The sequence below is a fragment of the Furipterus horrens genome, unplaced genomic scaffold (assembly GCF_987537825.1).
Source record: "Furipterus horrens unplaced genomic scaffold, mFurHor1.1.pri manual_scaffold_12, whole genome shotgun sequence".
NCBI classification, from domain to species: domain Eukaryota; kingdom Metazoa; phylum Chordata; class Mammalia; order Chiroptera; family Furipteridae; genus Furipterus; species Furipterus horrens.
This window is the reverse complement of record NW_028327182.1, coordinates 21,393,346-21,414,553: the sequence shown is the minus strand read 5'-3', so window position 1 is coordinate 21,414,553 and position 21,208 is coordinate 21,393,346. Positions and strand designations below refer to the sequence as shown.

At 37.6% G+C, this 21,208-nt stretch overlaps 1 protein-coding gene across 3 annotated transcripts in view; it reads right to left on the bottom strand.

Annotated features, from left to right (window-relative positions):
* KLF12 (KLF transcription factor 12) overlaps positions 1 to 21,208 on the bottom strand; it is a 411,687-nt gene that overhangs the window by 199,600 nt on the left and 190,879 nt on the right. The gene's annotated exons all lie outside the window — the stretch shown is intronic.

Genomic DNA, 21,208 nt, shown 5'->3' with positions numbered 1-21,208 from the left:
CAAAATACACAATCTCCCATATACCCTTTAACCAGGATTTCAAGTTGTTGCCCTTTTTACATGTATTTGTACATGATCACATCCATATGCTTGACCACATAGCTCGTTGTATATTTATATCTTTCTAAATGCATTTGCATACATACACACCCAGCAATGTGTGTATGGGTATATATATACACACAATTGTATACATGTGTACAAACATACCCAGTTTCTTTTGAACATTTGGGAGTAATTTCAAACACATTGCCCCTTTATTCTTTCTTTTTCTTTGCAGTATTTATCTTTTTCTTTTCTAAAATTGTAGTTCTATTACAATTGTCGTATTTTTCCTGTTGCTCTCCCCTGTCCCTCCCACTCCCCCTTCATTCTTAATACCTCAGCACACACACACACACACACACACACACATCTGTGTATATATATATATATATATATATATATATATATATACAAGAAGCACAAGTACAGGTTGTCAGATATAGTCACTTCATGCTCAGAGATCTCTTATTTTTAAATATCCATTATTTTTTTTGTACTTGCCCATACTGTGCATCACATAAATATATATTTGCAACATACAGGATACTATATGTAGGTATTAAAAATTATTGACTTCATCCCTATGACTATTTCATAACAGAAGGCACTTTTAAAATGAAATTGAATAAAAATATTAATTGAACAATATTTATTCAGCTTTTCCATTGTCAAAGCACAGTGAAAAATAAAAAATATGTATCATTTCTGACCTTTCTCAGTCTTTAAGGGCTTTAGTCTAGTTAAAAAGCTTGGCCTGGTTAAAGAGTAGTTCATCTGTAAGTGCTTAGTCTAGTTAACAACATATATGTATATATATTTCACTTACAAGACTGAGTGAAAGGACTAAACAAGCAATATAAAAGGTAATGCTGGCTTGGCAAACACATTTAGACGGGACTTAAAACTCATTTTCTTTCCTTGATTTTTTCCCAAATATACGTCTCTCTGCACTTTTTCTTGCTTTTTACTTCTACTTAAATATTTGTTTCCATGGCAACATGCTTCCACCTTGAAACTCCATCACTGGAACGTCTACGTTCAGTCTACAACTACTTCTGCTCTCTTCTGACTTGCTCCTGCAAAAGCCCAATTCCCCACTCTGATGTAGATGAACTACAACTTAAGGCACAGTTCTCATCTTCTCCTTCAATGCTCTACAAGAGTTCTTACACAGGATAATTTTAAATACATTTTCATACTTGATAATAACTACATATGATTCAAGCTTGTTTGGATTCAAGCTCTTTCCTCAATATAAAGATAACATTTAGCAAGCTACTTAACAATTAATACCAGAAAAAAAGAAAGACTGCCAGTAAAAGAATGATCCAACAAGGACTTATTTCCTACCACCTGATCCCGAGTTTGGCTAGATGCCGGGTTTCTGCTGCCAGAACATCAGACTTGTTAAGGAACCCTAATTGCTATTGAGGTTTTCCACTGATGTGCTCTAAAGCCTCCTCCTATTAGACTCTTCAATGTTGCTGAGCTTGCTCTTAATTCCTCGGGTTTGAGTGGGGCTGCCAGAGTCCTGAAGGTCTGAAACACGCCATCATCTCTGAATCGATGCTCAATTTGACTCTTCTCAAAACCACTCAGACTCTAGAGAGCACCTGCTATATGCCACAAGCTAAATAGGTGTCTTGTAAATGGACTGTTGGTAATATCTCATAAAACAGCTATCCTCTCAGCTTCTGAGAACCAATGGAAGTCTTCGTAACTAACCCAGGAGGGCAGCCCGGGTTGAAGGAGCCCCCAGAAGGCAAAGGATCACTTTTAGGAAAAGTTCAAAGTTGACAGAGGACTCATAGATTAAGATCTGGTGTTTCTTCAAGAATTCTAATGCAGAAAGCTCCTAACTAAGCAAGAATTATTAAAATTTCTAGAATTCTTATCCACCAATAGGATCAATACCTAAGAAAATTTTCTGACCCATGACAGTTTTGACTGTTATAGCAAGACCTAATATTGACTATACCATAATGATATATGTGTATGATCTCTCTGGATGGAACAGAGACAACCTGGATTTTCTCTGTTTACACCGTCTTTTTTTTTTTTTTAAGTGAGAGGAAGGGAGAGAGCGAGAGAGAGAGAAACATCACTGTGGAAGAGAAACATCTGTTAGTGGCCTCCTGTATGCACTCTGACTTGGAATCAAATCCACAACCTAGGCATGTGCCCAGACAAGGAATGGAACCCACAGCGTTTTGCTGCATGGGACAGGGCTCCCATCAGCTGAGCCACCCAGCCAGGGCTGCCTGCTTATCCTGATATAGGAAAAAAAATATTGTCTCTCTCCAAATCCTTAATCAAGAACAGAGTCACTAGAAAACTAAATAAGCCTATTTGTTTTAAAAAATAAATTCCATAAACATTTAAAGTTCCCTCCGCAAATTAAAATTGGCTGCATCACTTTGTAGTTTGCCGTAATGGGTCAAATGATCCTGTTTATTTTATTATTGCATTTTACTCAACTTTTCAGAGAAGGAAAACTCTGACTCCAAAAAACCTCCGCTGCCTTGCGGCATACCTCTTCAGGGGAAAGGCTAAGGGAGTAAACCCCGACAGAAAATCCGGAGCCGGAGTCCCTAAGGCGGTTTGACGTTGTAGTCAACACCGGCAACTCCTGCGGTGCACCTGAAGCCAAGCTGTATTGACTCTGTCTTTCCCTTGGATCCCTCAGCTGCGAAGAGAGGGGGGGGTCTGCTGCATGGGCAACAGCAGACCCTCCATATCACCCTGCCCAGGCTCTGTAGCTTCAGCTTCACTGGAGAGGACACTCCAGCGTCATCGTAAGATGTCGATTCAACACGGGAGGAGACAGATACCGTGTCACTCCCGAGTTGGACTGCACAACCATTCTCGGCGGTGCAGATAGACACTTAAGAAGCTACACCATCGTCTCTCGAGACGGACGGCTGCCGACGACGACGACTCAACTTTAATTTCTAACTACATTATTAACATAAATACTCCATATTGTCCTGAATTAATTCTTAACATCCCATTTCAATGCATCCAGAGTTCTGGGCATTGTAATCAATACACCATGAAAAGCAGAATAACTCCCCAAAGATTTGTAATGTTGAAAAGCAACTGATGTCATTCCTCACAGGAGGCATGCTCTGGCCCATCAGGGTTGCCTGCCCTCCAACAGACTTGGAAATTTCCTTTGATTCTATACCTTTATCTAAGAGACATCCAAGTTGACTGCTACTATCAATTTCCTATCTCTTACATATCTTCCTCCCTTAACTTTCCTCAATATGTGGCAAGGAAGTAAGTTCAGCCAGCAAGGGCAGTTACCCCAGATGCCCCCAAGAGAGTTTCCTGTCAGGACACACTCCATCTCCTATCAGGGGCCCTACTGTTGGCATCTGCAAATACAGAACAAATGTGAAGTAGTTGGAAAAGCCTTTTCTAAACAACACAGCACTGTCAATACTGTGAACAGTATTTGCTGTTGTGCATACAAAATTATTTATGCATAAAATAACAATATATGTATAAATTATATGACTATACATATACACAAATATAATACATATACATATCTATATTTTCTGTTTATATGTATAAATATATATATGCATAGATATATAACATTTAAATATGTATAACTACACGTAGGTATATGTGTATATGTAGTGTGTGTGAGTATATGTGTGCATGCATGCACATTTATTTTCAATGCATTATAATCTAAGTGGAGGTGAGCTGATTTATGAGCCAGGCATAGCAATGTGTCACAAGGAAACTCCAGTCCAGTATTCAATGAATAATTTAGATGTTTAGCTAAGTCTCCCAAACAAAAATAATTAAATAGGATTGTAATACACAAACTTCTAAAATGCTCTGTCCCCCATTTTCAAAAAATGGAACACTTGGCAGATGTATCCCTTCCCTTCTACCAAACTTTTTAACTCTATCCAAACTTGCCAAAGTTCTTTTTAGCTCTTATGCTCAACCTCCCTACCCCTGTCCCCGCACGCTCTTTCAAAATCAATTATTCTCTCATTCAGCAACAAGTTCTCTGCCCTTCCAGAATAAAGCAAAGCTTTCCTGGTATTTCACTTCTACTCCCAGCACCACCCTCAAAAGTCACCTTTTCTGTGTTATCCGGATTCTGTATAACAAAGGCCCACAACAAAAAGAAGCTCGCAGAACAAAGCAGCTATGAATACTTACACATTAATATGTTTTCCTATCTCACATATATATCAGAATATGCTTAAGATAGCATTTTATTACCTGTGTATGTTGGGAAGAAATTTCTTAAGTTTTGGTGCCAGATGGACACACATTCTGAGGCTTAACCGCTTTGACTGGAAATGTTTTAAGTAGAATCAAATGCCATCACATGTTAAAACATGATGATATCTGTTAATAAACATAGGTCTCACCTGCCCTGTCAGTTCAATAAAATAGTAACATAAACTCAAGTTTTTTTTAGCTTGATAAGTTTTAAAGTAACTCAACTGCTTTTAAAGTACCTCCCCCAGTGACTAAATAACACACATATTGAAAACTCATGCAGTAAGATTCCTGGATACTGTGTCTTTCATAGTTATTTCAAGTGTCCTCTGTACCCTTAGGATGAAGGAAGTGTCCTTTTGATTTGTTAAGAATCAAAAAACAACAACAACAAAAAAAAAAAACTTCTATTATCACATCTAGATGTTATTTTACAAAAAGGAGCTTAAGAATCTGAACTTCCCATTATGTGTTTGTAGGACCAGTAATTAGAATTACGTTTTTAACTGCACAAACATTTTTATCCACAGAGAAGTCATGCTTTGAGAAGTGTAGAGAATTTGAGGGATTTCTAGTGTTTGTATGAAGTTTTTTTTTTTTTTTTTATACTAAGTTTTCATTTAACTGAATTACTTTATTGCCTAGTTTCAACTGAATTGTTTTCCATTGATATGAATATAATCTTCAAGGAGTAAAACCTTCATATTCTCTATACAATGAAGATTACTGTATTCTTGCCCATCTTTGTTGAAACTATTTCATATATGAACTGAGGGTTAAAGTTGTTTTCTTTTTTCCTTCGTCCTTTCAATGGTGCGTATGTTGGAAATCCTACAGAGACTCTCCTGATGTCATAAGTAGATTATCTGTGCATTTCAAGAACACTATAGGACAGAAGATGAGCTGAACGTCTCTGTACCTATAGAGAAGACCAGCAAAATCCTGAAGCTATACTACTGTAAAAAACTTTTGTGATATTTGATTAACAAAGACTTTGCCAGGTTTTTCCTCAGTGATTCTCATTTCCTAAAAAAACTCAAAACAGAAACACTGCTCTCACCTTCAGATGACTTCAGCCAGCCATAATAATACCAGTGACAGAAATTATAAATGATTATTACTGTTTAGGTACTAAGGGCAAACAGTTCATCAGCTTTCCCCTATCTCCAAAGTATTCACAAGTTCAGTCTGTGGCTAAACAAAAAGGTACTTGCCAGGTATAAAAAGAAAAAGTAAAATAGAGAATTAAGTTGTTACTGATATTATTTCTATTTTAGAATACTTAAGTTAAAACTATCATCTTCTCAGTAGCTCAGAAGCATATTTTTAAAAATATTTAAATATTTTAATAAATATTATTCTCCTTTCCTTCCCTTAGACTCCTCTCTCTCTCTTTCTCTCTTTCTCTCCCTCTCTCAGCATATGTATGAGGCAATTCTTTTTCCAACTTAAAAAAATAATCAAATGTCACCTAAAGAAATTACTCACTAGAGTCTTTGTCTTGATTTTTATGCTAACATTCAGCTTTTATACATACTCATCTCTGATTGCTAAGCATTGACAATGGCGGAGAAATGGTGTTGCCGGAGAGAAATTAGAGATGGATAAGAAAATGAGAGGGAAAGTGAGCAAGGAGAATAGTGTGATATGGGTCTTGGAAGATTTTATAAAAGTTACTCATTTATTTTGTTTAGTTCAGAGCAGGAAGAGGCAACCCTTCTTTCCTTACAGCCAGGGGAAAGGAGGACTCTGTGCTCCATCCACGTCAGAGGTGACAGAATTGGGGTTCTACGTAGCAGTACCTTGACACTATCTCACGGGAACATAAACAAAGAATCTCAGCTTTCTAGTCAGGCTGAATAAATTTTTTTAAATTAAGCATTTGTTGAGAACCCACTTTATGCACTTTCATAGACATTGTGTAAGACTTTCAGCTTACCAAAAGGCCTCCATTCAAACTTAAAAAAAAAAAAAAAAAGACACCCCTTTAGGTGTGTAATTAGGGTTCCTCAGGGGGCCAGGAGAACAGAGTGACTAATAAACCCAGTTCCTCTCTGCGGGGTGACAAGTCTATAGCTCACCAGCCTGCTGACAGACTTGCAGAGGTGAATTCAGAATCCAAAATCACAGTTCCACTGCAAGAATATCATTCTGTACAAAAGATGTGGAATCTTTGGAGACATCATTTAAACGCCAATTTTCATGCTTCCTCTTCTAAGTTATGGCACTTCTAACATCAATATTTTAAATAGTCCAAGTATTTTTAACTTCTAAATGACTCATTTGTGCTCCTGGGAGAGAAGAGGTAAAATAAAAATGTCAATGACCAAAATGCGAACTACTTCAAAGACAGAGGTAAGTGCGTTTCTCACAATTCAATGGTAATTGGCTCAGAACTCAAAAATACAACGCTGCTCCTGACAGTGGGGATCCAGCAGGCCCCACAGGAAGTCAGAGGCGGCTGGAGAAAGCGGCCCACCATTACAGGTATCACACTAATTCCATGTGTTATGCAATTTCCTCACAGCTCTCACTGAGCTGTTAAAGGAATTATTCGTGCCCTTCAGAATTTACACACATCTACTAATCAATTCTGGAACTAAACATTCCTGAGATGTGTCCAGATGGCAGCACTCCCTGACTCTTCTAACAGCCAGGACAGACTTTACCCGAGTGTCACAGCAGCCATGTGCGACCTCCCATCACCCCATGACAAGAGGGAGGTTCTGTGACTTAGATGGTAGCACCTTAGAAGTCAAAGTCACAGGGAGCTTAAGGAACCGGAGGTCGCATTACCTCCCTCTGGATCACCGGTTCTCCAAAATGCTCTAGGCCTGAGGATGGCCAAGGGAATTTGCTGAACACCCAGGTTGTTTTTTCTGTTCCCAGAGATTCTGATTCAGTGGGTCTGTGGTAGAAACCCAAGAGATTTTGCATCTATGGTCAGCAGACCATACTTAGAAAAATGCTGCTTTCCAGTCCCCAGGCTCCCAAGTCTGGAGAGGAACATATCCTCCCACCAATTCAACGTGGCTCACTATCGGATCATCAGCGTCATGCTAGAACACCTGCATTCCCTGGCCATCCCTTAGAAACGATGATCAAATCACATCACACTTAAGTAATGGCTCAGTTTTCCCATGTGAAAAAGGATCGCTATACCTGTTCTATTCCACCTACTCATGGAATTGATATAAACATCAAATTATAATGCACAAGAAAGCTCCAAAGTATGCCAATGATATTTGCAGATGTACAGTGGAACTCAGGCATAGCATGGCCACCTCTTCAAATAATAAAATCCATCAGTATATAACAAAGTGTAATATCCTAAAACTTGAATTATACCCATAACTTCATATTTGTAGGGTTCTCCCATGTTCAGTGCCTCCCCCTCTCAGTTATTTTTAATGACCGAATAAATAAGTGAGAACTAAAAAGATATTATAAAAGGATAACTTATTTTGCAGAACTAATCAGACTATGTCATTCTTACTAACGAAAGACACAGAATAAATGGTTCTGTTTTAGCTCATCTAGTTTCTCTGCTTGAATTACCCAAGCAAATGGAGCTCTGCAGAATCAGGCTAACTGCCCTGCACATCTATAGTATTTATGATTTCAGGAAAATGGAGACTGTTGAGAATCACAATCGCACCATTTTTAAGGCTCTAACTGAGAATATGAGAGGGCAGCACTCAAATAATTCTCCAGGTCTTTACAAATAATGGCCCCAAAGTAATCCCATGGATTATCCCCATAATGTTACACAGAGCTGTAATGAAATTATATTAGATAAATGAAACAGCATAAAAAATTTGAAAGGGTGTGAAGCATGAAACTCAAATGTCTAACCACTTACATTTAGCACAGCTTTTATGTTAACAAATATCAATAATTCCAAATTTACCTAAATGAATGCTGGAACAGCTCAACAGGCTTGAAAATTCAGTGCCACAGCAAGAATTGGGGGATAACACAACTGAGGGGAGAAGGAAAGGAGAGAAACCTGTCATGTTACAAGTAAAAGAGTTCAATTCTCCAAACAAAAGGCTGAATTATACCCTCTTTTACTCTGAAAAATCCATTCTCAGATGGCAGCCTGTTCAACAATAAGCCCATTCCCACCAATGTCTTCCACACTATCTCCACCTACCCAAGAATATCCTTTCACCTTCTTTATATCTCCTCTCCAAACTAATACATCAAGCTTTGGTTTCATCTCCCTCTATACCATCAGGTCAGTACTTCCTGGGGTCACCACTAACATTCCCCACTTAAATCCATGATGAATCTGGGGATCTTATCTGTCCACAGTTCCACTGAAAATCCGAACCTGTGTACATATTGACCCTTGAAATATATGGACAGTTAAGGTGTTAGAAGCCTTGAATTATAATCTCACAACTGCTACTTACTATCTCTAGGATTTAGACAAGTGATTGCATTATTATGTCCCCAATTTTTCATGTGAAAAATGGTGATCACAACACTCTGTTCCATTTCCTCACTGAATTTATTCAGGCATCAAATAACACATAATGAAGAAGTCTGAATTATGCAAGGGATACACATAGATGCAAAGTAGTACTGTTGCCATTATTTTTCTTCAGACTACAAACTCTGAAGAAGTCAGAAGTATATTTCCAACACCAAGAAAATGCGAGGCTAGATGAGACAGAAAGAGAAGATTATTTCAATAAATATTTCTTTAGGAAAAGTGATAAAATAATTAGGATGAGTCTTCAAGACCTATAAAAACAATGATTTTCCATGATTATTTCATTTACAATATTTGTAGCATTTGTCCAATAGCAGCTTAGTATCATAGAAAACCATCTTTTTTTTTAATTTTTATTTTTTTAGTTCAAACACAGGCAGTTTTGACACTGAAAGTTAGTTACATATGATGAAATACAGTATTTCTGAGTAAAGTCTAAGAATAAAGGCATAAAGACACATTTTTAAATGTGAATTATAGCTGAAGCAGGTATGTAATAACAATGCTAATACATGTTATTTCTACAGTGGATTGACAGAACCATTTTTAAATTGATAATGGAATCATATGGAAGAGCATAATTTGGAACACCATTAATGTTAAATCTTTATTTCAAGATCTATGTGAATCTATTATAATTTACATACACATTATACTTTATATCATGAAATAAGGAAAAGTCAGATTAACAATAGTAATTAAAAGAGCAGGTGCTTTTTATTGACTAGTTAATACACAGCATACTATGCTAAGCATTATGTATATAATTTGTTCTAGCTGCATTCTACACCCTTTACTATACATGAATTTAAATACAGGAAAATATTTTACATCCTCTCCAGAAACATTTCTAGTTCAAAAACACAGCATAAAAATGTGAATACACCTCAAGGGTAATAATCCCAAGAGGATAAAGGTAAAATCTCCACTTATATGTATATATGAAATGTCAATGTAGAAATTAGAAGCCATCGTAGCAAATAAAATTTGGTGGGAGGGAGATGAGAGCAAATGACAGCATGGAGCCATACAATGTGACTGGAAAGAAATACTTTTCTCTTTTACCAATTTTGTGACTTAAAACAATAGTCATTAAGGGCTTGGCTATATTGTTGATATTTATTTACCATATTAATAATGATGGTGTTTATGAAAATCATGTTTTTTTTGCAAAATAGTTGATGGTAAAAGACTGAAGAAATTTTCAGCAAGATTCATAAGTTTTTAATGAGTACAATATTGACAGGGAAAAAAAAATATGATCTTGTACAGGAGGAGGTCATACAAATGGGCCAGAAAATAATATCCAGATTCTCCCTAAAATGTGCCAGTAGCCACTGCCTTGTAAACAGAAAATACTTCACCACTTCATTTGTTTTAATAAATAAAATAAAATATTGATGATCCATTTTGAAATGATCTGAATATTCATCTTTCTATGAAACAAAACTTGAAAAGACCCAGGGGACTTGTTCTACTACCTTGTTATAGCTGACTTAGCCAAGGGAGTTGGAGGTCTTAAATCCATAGGTGCATTAATGTCTTTCAAGTTGAAAATTTAAAAAGAATATAACCGAAGGTAAAAAAAAAAAAAGAGAGAGAGAACTTAGAAAAATACATGTTTTACCTCATTTTTAAAGAATAAGATTGTCTTATTTAGCAGACATGAGCTTTACTACTGAATAATTTCAACCATTATCTTCATGGCTTCATTGAAAAAGACATCATTAGTTACAACAAGAACATAGCAATGAAATTAAAGTTTGAGAGTTGGAAGCAGAATTGACCATGGGAACTATGAGTCACCTGAACATTAGAATTAATTTATAGCTGCTGAGAAGTACATACTTCTTTACTAAGAAAACCTTCTGACAGTATTTCCTTAAGAAAATAAAAAGGACTAACCAGTGGATCAGAGACAGATTCATTTTTTCCACAGGCCACAGAAATAACCACTGAGTGAGACGTCAAACTGACTCAACTTGCCACCAGGTTGAACGCACCTTGGTAACAAAGTACACGTTTTCCTCGGTGACAACTGTGACATAATTTGTAAAGCAATGGAAATAAGCAATTTTTGGCATCTTTGCTGTTACACAATTATAAAATTTGGGGTTCTCAAAATACTATGACAGAGAGACAGAAAAGTTTTCTAGAAGATGAATCTAATATGTGGTTGTCAACTCTGCTTAAATTGTTGATGTCTGAAATTGATAGACACACAGTAAAATAAAATTTTGTCTATGTGACAACTGGGGAATATTTTTGTACACTTTTACCTATTTTTAAATAACTTAAAACATTATTTTATATTAAACAAATTTCTTATGTAGAAAGACTTTTTTTTTTTTAATCCCATGGAATTTAGATAAAGTATTTTTTAGAGTTCTTACTGCAGGCTAATGTGGGCAATGGCTGCTGAACTTCTTCAGGTAAATTTGCATTTATTGGAATACTAAACTAAAACTTTTCATAAGATCTAGTTAAATTCTTCTTAAATATTAAAATTGTAGTGGGACTCATTTGATATAAGATTATTTCCAAAGTGATTGTCAGTTACAATAATTATCATAATTGAGCAGAAAAAAAAAGAAGTCACCCACAGTTGCAACAGCAAAAATATTCTGATTCAGAAAGGACTCTGGCTCTGCCTTAACTTACTGATGGTGTGATCTTGGACATGCAATTTATCTGCAATTTTATTTAGTAATGGGGATAATATTTCATCTCCTCAGGGGTATATTAAGGTACAAAAGTATTTAGGACTGTTATGTCCTCTTAATGAATTGGCCCTTATTACTGGGAAATGTTCCATTTTATCTCCAGTTATATTTCTTTTTCTGAAGTCTTTTTTTATCAACTGTTATTAATACAAATGCCACAGTTTTGTTTTTGTTGTTAGTGTATACATGATATATCTTTTTCTATCCTTTAACTTTTTGTTTAAAAGAACATGTATAATCGATTATGTTCCTGAAAGAGAATATTCTAAACTAGTAACAGCTTTTATTACAAGGTAATATGACCATGTCTTTTATTTTCTACTTGGTAAGTTTTAAAAATATACTTAAATGTTTTTCATAATAGTAATTTTATCAAACATAAGAATGCCAGTTTCTGATCTGGGTAAGGATAACCCTTGTGTACAGGCAATCATCAGGACTGGGATGACTAAACACAAATAACCTCATCTTTCATATAAAACTCCTTCCTCCAGAGTCAGAAGAAGGGTACTGTCAAAGCCAACATTTATTCAAGAAGTGTCTGTAGTATGTAAAGATAGGGCCATTTACTGACACATGGTTGCTGCTATAATAAGCAGGTTTTTTAAAGGTACTTCCCATTTGAACTATCTGAAGCAATTTCTGCTAAAGTCCTCCTTTAGTAATCCATACTAGCTTTCTAGTACAGTTTTAAGTCGTCAGTTTCTTAGTTTTCTTTTTTTAACTGTGGTAATGAACACATAATACAGAATTTATCCTCTTCGCCATTTTATATGGGCAGTTCAGTAGTGTTGACTCTATTCACAATCTTTAGAACTCCATTTTGCAAAACTGAAACTCAATATCTATTCGAGAACTCCCCATTTTCTTTTCCGTTTCATGATTTTGACTACTTTTGATTCTATCTTTTTATTTTAACCTATCTATTTTTATATTTAAAGGGAGTTACTTATAGATAGCATAGCTTGGTCTTGCTTTTATTTCCAATCTGACAATCTGTCTTGCAATTAAATTGCTTAACCATTTGCATTTCACATAATTATCAACACATTTTATTTAAATACACTATCTTGCTTTGTTTCCTATGTCTCCTATTCTTTGTTCATTTTTCCTGCTTTCCTTTAGATAAAATTGAGTATTTTTAAAAAATGTTTTCAGTTGATCTCCACGGTTGATTTATTAACTATATCTGTTTTTTTTTTAATTATATCTTTTTTTTGCCCTTTTAAATTGTTGTTCTTTTACAGTAGTCTATATCTGGTTGCTTTATCTTGCATGTGGTTGCTGTAGGATTTGCAATAAACCCCTTTAACTTAACAGTCTACCCTCGATTAATACCACACCACTTTGCATATACAACAGTATCCTTTGTCCATTCTCCTGCCTCGGCTTCATTGTTACTCATATATGTTATAAACTCCACAATGTACGTTATTATGTTTGCTTTGAGCAATTTTCTTTAAAAATTTTTTAATCTTTTATGTTTCCTTAGGTATTTACCATTTTTGAGTGTCCTTCATTTCCTTGTAGATGCAAATTTCTAGTGCCCTTTTTCTTCTGCCTAAGGAAGTTCCGTCCTGAATTGTGTCTGATACCAAGTCTGATTTTTTGCCCCTCTGTGTGTCAAGTGTATCCTCCTTCTCCCAGGCTGCTTTTAGGTCTCCTCTTCATTACTTGTTTTCAGTAATTTGATTATTATAAGCTTTGATGTGGTTTCTCCTGCTTTGGGCTCATTGAACATCCTGGATTTGTGGGTTTAGAGTTTCTGTCACCTTTGAATAATGGCCAGCCATGATTAATTCAAATATTTTTCTGACTTCCCCCAATATTCCCAAGAGTCCGATTGTACATGTATGAGACAACTAGAGATATAGGTCACTGAGACTGTTCATTTTTTTTAGTTTTTCCTCTGTCTGGTCCATCTGATGAGTTTAGATCAATTGCCAGACACTGTGACTTTTACATTACTGATGGCTAGATCTGGTTGTCTTCCAGTAGTGTTGGGTTTAGTCCTGGCACAATCATGTAACTTGTATATCAGTTTGAGTGTTTTAAGGCTTGCTTCTCAGGCTGATCATGGCAAGGGCCAGACCAGACTCTCCTGGGATTAATTCAACCCATCACTGAGCTCTGACTCTTCCGAGACCTTTGCCAAAGGCCCCATGTATGAAGAGCTTTCTTCATTATGGTTTGTGTGAACTTTATGAGAGCTCTAAGCATCGTTCAGCCTATTGAATTCCTTGTTCTTTCTTTGCCTTCCTCCACACACAGGCAGGTCATTACACAGCCAAACCCATAGGAGGACCACCCGAACAATTACCACAGTCCTCTCCTGTACAACTCCTTACTCTCTGTTACTGTTCTCCTTAAAACTTGGTTGCCTCAACCTCTCCAAATTCTAATCCCTGCCCACTTAACTCAGTGGCTTCCCCTCCCTGCTCCGCCTCCAAGCAGCAGTCTGAGGTCTTCACACGGTTCATCTCCTTTTTTGCTCTACTCCCAGGGGTCCCAGTCCTTAACTGCCTGTTATGCAAGATGTAAAAAGCATCCTATATATTTTGTCTGCTTTTCTAGTTGTTTAGGTTGGGAAGTCAATTCCCATAGCAGTTAATCCCTTGTGGTCAGACACAAAAGTCTTCCAATGGTTAAATAAGATATTTTTGTGAGATAATTTATAAACTGTGAATCACTTTGCACATATTAACCCAAGAAAACATATCTTGATAGAGAGAAATGCACGCCTCAAGGTCCAGATTCTTTTTTACTCCACTGCAAAGACTAGTAAATGAAGTAGAACTGAACCATGCATAAGCTGAAATATTTTGGAAAGGTTAATTTCCCCCAAATCAAAATTCCCAAATTACTCAGCACATGAAATTTCTTTAAGAAGCATTCCTTTTTACAAAGTACTGACCTATATAAAAATGCAAATACATAACTCTTGGAAAGAATAGCATTTTACATTCTCGATTAACGAGACTGCAGTTAGAAGTGCTCATCTGTTGGTACCATGAACCATTACAGCACAGAGGGTCAGGTGTGTGAACAGTGGGTGGAGGAGAATGAAGTTGAAGAAGAAAGTGCATTACTAATGGGAAAGAAGGAGGGCAGAATTATCGACTTCATAGCTTTGCTCAGGGCAGGCCCCGAGGGAAAGGATTTGTCTGTCTGCTATATTTCCCTTGGGTACTCTCTGTAATTACTATCACAGCTCATTGATTTTCAATTCTTTCTATTAATACATTTATTGGCCATTCTGACATTATTACTATCAGTTCAACTCTGCTTCTTTAGTGGAGAATATCTCTTCCCCAAAATGTGAGTTTTGCAAGTGCAGCTATTTTCGTCCTGCTTTTTAAAGAAAAGACTCTTCCCCTATTAGCAATAACACAGATTTTGTATGTTTTTCTTTGAAGCTCGGTAGTGACATGCAAAGATTTCACCACAAATCAAAAGATCTCAAACAGTGGGTCATCAGAGAATATTAAATGATAAGCCAGTTAATAGGAATAAGATAATTCTACCAATTTACTAGCTATGTTGGCTCCTGTTCCGCAGTAGGGGAGGTAATAATGAGGCTCTGTTACAGGGTAATGCCAGTGGCATATTTATAATGCCTTTTCTTCTCCTCTGATAAAGTCATTAAAGTAACACTATTTTACTAAGCTTTTACACACAGATGTATATTAAATCTTTGCTAAATTAAACATAATGGTTTACTGAAGAACAGAAAAAGTTAGGTTTGCTGTTGTTTCTGTTCCCCTCTAAAGCTACAGAATTTTAATGTAACTTCCTCAAATAAGCATTTCATAGCATATGTCCAGTTTCAGCAACAACACTTACACCTCTCTCTCTCTCCTCTTTTTTTTTACTTTATAAAGCCTAAGGATTGGGGTCTTTTCCAAAAAAAAAAAAAACCTATCTCAAAATCCTCTCATTTCTATTGTGTGATACTGGGTCTCACCATAAGTAGCATCTGAATTAATCACTATTTATTGAGCTTTGACTATCTATAAACTCCTTGTGCTGGGATGATAAGAAATAAGGAAAAACAAAAAGTATAAGCTCTGCTGTTAAGGAAGTTACAATAGAGCTGGCTTAACGGTGCTGGTCAGTTCTCTGTAACACAGAGAAGTCCTCACTACCTTGTTAAGTGTGTCTTGCAGAATGCTTTGCAGAGGTTACTGCTACCTCTGGGGGAAAGACCATTATTTTCTTCTGCCCTGACTCTAACATTAAGGAGCTCAGAGGGACCTCTGGTCTGACTACAGCTGATATTTTCTGCTACTAAGCCATGGAGAGTACAAACGAACCTATACTTTCTGCTGCCATTTCTATACCCCTTCCTGCTACATGGCTGTGGCAGAGACATTGGGCTCTCTTCCCAGATGAACACAGAGGGGTCTTTTACCATGTAATTACTGAATGCTTAGAGTGCTTAAAATTGGCAAAACCCAATATCCATCCATCCATCCATCCATCCATGCACGCCCCTCCCCACCATCACACTATTGCCATCACTCTCTAGCCAAGGATCAGAGGTCTATCTGCCTCTGCAAGAGAAGAGACGACATAACCAAGGGCTGCAGCACTGCTGTCGCTGGTGGAAGAATCTCCCTATGGCAGATTCTTCAGGCCTCAGAGAATCACTGAGGGTCACTGAGCAATGTTTCTTTCATGTCTCCCCCCGAGAACCCTGCACCTATGTTTCTTTTCAAAATATATTGTTTTATTTAGAGGGCTCTTCTTCTCTTTTCAAAAACATGTTTCTTTAAAGAATTTCAAACATACAAAAATTAGGCAAGTCGCCTTGCACCCATCAGCCAGCTTCAGTGGTTATGGGATCCTGACCAGTCTTGCTTCTGTCCCCACCCAGTCTTCCCTCCACTTCACTGCACAGCATATCCCAGACATTTAATCACTTTGTTACATAAACAGGGGAGTCCGAAAACAAACCCCAGAGTTTGCGGCTGGGAGATAGGGAGCAGGAAGCAGCTTTCAGGATGCCCTTGCATGCATGGAGCCAGTGGCTGGATACATTGTTGCAAAGATCCACTTTACTTCCAAGACTCAGGAAGATGGGAGGGATCTTGGACTGTGGGCTGGTACGGAAGAAGCAGACAGAGCCTACAGTAGGGTTCTGTGAATTGTCAGGACTGTTTGCAACACCCTCTGTGTGAGAGGACGCAGTGAGGGAGAGAGAGGAGGCAGGGAGGAAGAGAGAAGCAGCTGCGGACATTTTGGGCTGGCTCTGGCTCTAGGAGGCTCTCTCTCTGGCCCTCACGCCCTCACTCTCTGACTCTTGTGGGCTCCCTCCATGTGGCTTGGAGAAGGGGTCTCCAGGCTGCTTAAAGAAGAAGCTCTTGCCAGGCGGTTTTGAGAAGGAGAGGAGATCTGCGCAGTTTGCAGGAAGAAGGCAGTTTACAAGGAGGCCGAGAATCCAGACGGTCCTGCTTTGAGAGCTGGAGGGCACCACAGCACAGAAAGGACCTCCCTAATCAGAACTGAGTGATTGGCAGCTACTGGTAAAGCTGAACTGTGCCTAGGAAGTAGGGAAATGGTGTTTCTGACTTTCCTAAGACTGGCCAGGTCTGGCAGGGGGAGGCAGGACTTTGTGTAAATAAACAATTCTTTTTCTTTTCACCAAACTCTGGTATTCAGAGTTATGATTCTGGCGGCGGGCAATCGGGCCCCTAACTAAACAGCCCGTAGGTTCTGTTTCAATCGGAGCAGCCCAGGGGTTCTGTTACAATTTCATCTGTAAATACACCAACAACTACCCTTAAAGTGTACGGACTCAGAACTCCTTTGTAAAAAACTGTGGCCAACTGCTACCATCACACCAAAGTCTTATGTCATTTTTATGTGAATTGAATAATTAATTTCTGGCTTCATGATACTGTTTTTCATGAGATAAAAATCTAATCAGAATTTAAAACATATCTCCAGATATAGTTAAATAAAAGTTCAAATAAATAAGACCGCCGATTTGAGATTTACCTTAAATCACTTTTAGAATTATAAATTAACAAAGATGTTAAGATCTTTCCTAAATGTCCTATGAAAATTGCATCAATAGGAACTAAAACAATGGAATCCTTTTTATTCTCATTTTTCTACAAAAAGGAGAATATTTATGCAGCACCCACCTTACACAGAAGGCTCTTGGGAGGCTGGGTAGTTCACTTAACTTTCCAGGTAAGGAGAAATGAGCAGATGAAGACCTCCCATGACCCACGCCTCTGGCACTTGGCTGAGCACACATCTGCGCTCAGTTCTGTCTCACTTTAAACTCTGTGCATTTCTGCTTCCACACACAGGTAGCTTCACGGTAGCGGGATTATTAAACTCACGGTAAGACCCATGGCAGCAGCACAGATTGTCAGACGGAACCTGGGAAGGCCTCCTTCATCTCCAACACCCCCCTGTACGGATGAGGACCCACAGGCTACAGCTATGAAGTAACTTCCCCAAGTCATTCAAGCCGACAAAATGCAGGGCCCGGAGTAAAATTATGTTGTGTGTCCTGGAGGCAGTGCCCTTTCTCTGCATCCTGGAGTTCTAGTGCTCTTCTACCTGCTTTAGGCCTTTGCTTAACAACATGTCAGAACATCCGATGGCTGTCAGGATTTGGGAAACTCTGGTAACAGTGGGACACAAGCACCAAAGAACAAAAGGTCATCCCAGCACTCCTTGCGGTGCCCCTGAAGTGTATAACAAGAGCACAAGCCCTTCCCAATGACCGCTTAGCAGCAGGCACTGCATTACCGACAAGCCTGAAGAAAACCGAAGTCACATTTCTGGAGACTGCAATAATTATCTACTTCGATATCACAAAACTAAGGATGCAAGAATCAGAGAATGCCGAACAGAAGGAAGGTACACAGAGTTGAGGTCAATATGCCAGCATCTCTACCCAGGTCCCACGGGTATAAGATGAAGACCTTTGCCATCAATAAGAATGTGTATTTCCAGTATTTCCAATTTTCATTTTCATGTTCACAATGACCCTATTGGGAAGATGGAGCAGGTTTGTAACTAGCTATTGAATGGTTTCATGCTTTTCACCTCGCCAGCTGTAATGCCTGGATGAGTTGAATAAAGCAAGTATTTACTGAGTACTTACCACGTGCCAGGAACTCTCCTAAAAATAAAATAAATAGTTCTTGTCCTCTAAGTGCTAACAACCTGATTGAAGAAACATGAGCACATCCACAGGCAGAGTGGCTATCCTTCATTATTCACCGTTTTTCTTTAAAGCTCAAAACATGCCCCTAAGGTTCTGAGTCCCCTGAAGGACTGGTGGGACCTCTAAAGACCAGGTGACAGGAACAGACCTAAAGGACTGTTTACAGCAAGAAGCAGAGAACAAACAGATGCCTTCATGGGTCATGAACATGAGGTCCAGGGAGCGTAGCACATCTTTACAATGCTGCTTGTAGCCTGAAAGGCAGACTAACTTTTCTTCCCCAAAAGACCCGAGGTTAATGTCCATGTCTTATAAACAGTCTCAAAACTAGGTTTTCCAGAATAATTTCAGAGCCTGACCAATGCACCAACTTCAGGCTTTCTCATTCACCGTTGTGATGCACAGATGCATTCCTATAACCTATTGTTCATTGTAACGAACAGGTCTCATCTTTTGTAAAAGCTACAATCCCACACGGGATTCATCTCACCACTATATTTACAGCTTCTTATGAAGACGCAAACTGTAGCCTTAATAGTAAAAGAGGAAAGAGCCCTGTAAGACTAAAATAAAAAATGACCTTCAGCATTCTAGCACTCCTTATCTAAAAATAGTTCTGAGAATCAGACATTATATAGTAAGTTATCCATCCCATTATCGCCAATGAAGAACTCCAGTAAAGGGACCAAAATGAAGTTCACTAAAGTTCTAGATTTTATCACCAATTTTAAAGAAGAATTGACTTAAAGTATTACAAATTACTAAGACCAAATTATTGTATTCTGTAAGTAGTTGTCATGATTCATTTCATTAACCACTGCAGGCTGGCTGCCTCACCTGAAGCTTTACTGGAAAAGAGAATGAAATATATCTGTTATATATTTTAGAAGTACACAAAAATATCTAAGAAAAAGAATAAAATCAAGTGTCTACTTCCTTCCAAATTAGGGTTAAAATACCAATATCAGCTCCACTCACAAGGAGGAAGAAAACTGATTTTAATGAACAGGTATTAAAACCTATGAACCTACAATTTTTCCTTTTCCTGTTTGAGGACAGAAAAACACTTTCTATAAATATTTGCACTGTAAAACCTCTAGGAATATTGGGGTTTTTTTTGTTTTTGTTTTTTTTTTGGTACCTAAATCTTTAACACAAACTTTACTTTAAAATTGAAAAATATCAGTAAAGGAAGAGTAGTATTTAGATATCATTAAAGATTCCCATGACTGATGACAATCATACATCATCCTGGTATTTTCTGACTTTTTTTCTGTGAGATTTTGCCCTCCTCCAACATGCATGACTTGAGTGGATGTCCTGGTATTCAAATTGAAGAATATATGTATTGTGAAATAAAAAACAACATCGTGAAACATACCACTTTTTCACTTTTCTATCAGAAGAAAAAAAAGACTGTCCTCTCTGAATGAGATGTTATAGTCTGTATCATTTGTTAAACTTAAACATGGGTTGTACAGAAATGTATTCCATTAAACTGATGCTAATGTATTTAGATTAAAAAAAACAGAACTCCAAAAAGTAAAACAAATCTTGTGGTTAGATTAAACAGAAAAGGTTAAGGACTAGTAAACCTGGAGGATACAGAGTTTAAGTTGATGAGGCAGGCTAGAAAATCCAGGTGAAAACAGCTTTCTCTGAAGGTTTGACCACACTGAACAAATAATACAGTAGTCCCTCTCTATATCGCGGTTCACTTATCACCGCCTCACTGTATCATGGGTTTTACATTCTAGACCCCTGCGATAGGTGAAAATCTGCGAAGTAGGAACCTTACATTTATTTTAGTATTTACTGTACAGTACCGCAAAATCCCGCGATACAGCGAAAAATCTGCGATAAACAATTAAATATAATACGGTAGTCCCTCTCTATATCGCGGTTCACTTATTGAGCCCTCATACTGCAGGATTTTTAAAAATATTATATTTAACTATTTACAGGGATCACTGTATTAATAACTGCCACATAGTCTTTTATTCCATGATGCTCTGTTGCCTAAGTCTTGAGCTGAAACTATGCAAATGGCTCCTAGGTCATGTACAGAATTGTGGAGGTGTGGAATGGGCTGACATAGTCCACAAAGTTCATATCAGAGCTATGGAAGTCAATCCTGAACATAAAAGGGAAATGATATCCTCCACCTGACAAGGGTGTGTTTCAGACACAGGCTCACACTGAAGAAGAGAAATATATATTGAGATATCGATCATTCACCCTGCCACATACTGCTCAGGAATGAGGCAGGTACTGGGGAAACCCTATAAATGCTACCCTCCAGATCCATGCCTTCAGCTGCCCAATTACAAACCCTTTTGGTACAACAGTATTCTAAGACCCTGAATGTCATCCCACATGAATTTATACACCTTGGTTTCTATAATGGGGAGGTTTTAATCGCATTTAAATTTTATTTCAATTGTTCAATTACAAAATAATGCTACTGTTTAGTTTGATTTTTTTAAAAGAGAT